We start from the raw sequence: 703 nt of genomic DNA on the forward strand, positions 1-703 counted from the left end.
CGCCGTCGCTATGGGGGCCGCCGGTCGGATCGTCGTCGGGGCCGCCGGTCGGATCGCCGTCGCTATGGGGGCCGCCGGTCGGATCGTCGTCGGGGCCGCCGGTCGGATCGTCGTCGGGGCCGCCGGTCGATCTCCGCCTCCCTCGCCGCCGCTCCGTGCCTGCGCCGGGCGTCGGGGGAGCACGGTCCGTCTCACGACGACGGAGCACGGCCGGACCGCCGCGCGCTCGATGGGACGGCGATGGTCGGCCGTCGCCTGAGGCACGGTCGTCGTCCGGGTGGAGGCCGGCGCGTCGGCGGGGCCGCGCAGATACCCGACGGAAGTCACCCGAAACGACGGGTTATCTCCGTCGGGCACTCGCGCCCATTGCTCCCGCCGGTAGTCGCTCCGCTTGTTATGGGGACGCTCCTGGAGGTGCCGCGCCAGCCGATGCTCGACCCCCGCCGGACACCGGAAGTCGCACCCGCCGATAGGGCACAGCACTACCGGCCCACGACGCGTATGCAGCTCCGCGTCATGGGCACGTGCGTGCAGCGTGGGGCGGTCGCAGGCCAGGCACCAAGCCCAGCGACCGGACCCCACGGCCCCCGCCTGGAGTGCGGCACCCCCAAAAAGGTGCCGCCCCGGGCGTCCGCCGGGCCCCCATCGGGTGGCAGCGGTATCGGCGTGCCCCGCCGCCGATGTCCTGACAGCGGGCAGAATT

Source organism: Priapulus caudatus, unplaced genomic scaffold (assembly GCF_000485595.1).
Source record: "Priapulus caudatus unplaced genomic scaffold, Priapulus_caudatus-5.0.1 Scaffold477, whole genome shotgun sequence".
In the NCBI taxonomy this organism is placed as follows: Eukaryota; Metazoa; Priapulida; class Priapulimorpha; order Priapulimorphida; family Priapulidae; genus Priapulus; species Priapulus caudatus.